Genomic DNA, 448 nt, shown 5'->3' with positions numbered 1-448 from the left:
GGACCACGTCTTGCATCCCCTTTGTAGACTACAAGAGACTGGAGACAAACGTGGACTGGCCTTTGCGCCAGGATAGCGCTTGTGTACTGGTAGAGGAGGCAGAGAATTTATGCCGATCCCTAAATCTGGTGGCGCATAGCCTTTTGGGAAATAGAGTCCTGGTACTCTTCTTATGGGGACCACCAAGGCCCTGGGACGCTGCCTTCCGGCGCAGTCTGTGGCCAGTGTGCGTGTTTACGCGTGCGCGCTGCCTCCGGTCTACCCTCGCTTCCGGTACGTCCCAAGGGCCCGCTACTCTGGTTGTTGGGCTTTGGCCTTCTTCGGTACACGGGAGCTACGCGTCCCGCGAGGCCAGGGACACCGGCGGGGGCGGCACCAGGAGCGCACAGGTTGTGAGGACCAGGGTCTGTGAGGCTGGGCGGAGGCTCGAGTAGGAACGGAGCGCGAG

The 448-nt window shown here is 61.4% G+C and overlaps 1 protein-coding gene across 1 annotated transcript in view; it reads left to right on the top strand.

Annotated features, from left to right (window-relative positions):
• The first annotated feature begins 203 nt into the window (after positions 1-203).
• Positions 204-448, top strand: part of Znf12 (zinc finger protein 12) — a 17,563-nt gene continuing 17,318 nt past the window's right edge. Inside the window, exon 1 of the mRNA XM_033764795.1 lies at positions 204-273. The gene's annotated coding sequence lies outside the window, so the exon portion shown is untranslated. The remainder of the gene's footprint in view (positions 274-448) is intronic.

This window comes from Fukomys damarensis, unplaced genomic scaffold, assembly GCF_012274545.1.
Source record: "Fukomys damarensis isolate Sample0158 unplaced genomic scaffold, DMR_v1.0_HiC HiC_scaffold_17, whole genome shotgun sequence".
Taxonomy (NCBI): Eukaryota; Metazoa; Chordata; class Mammalia; order Rodentia; family Bathyergidae; genus Fukomys; species Fukomys damarensis.
This window is presented reverse-complemented; position numbering and strand designations above follow the sequence as displayed.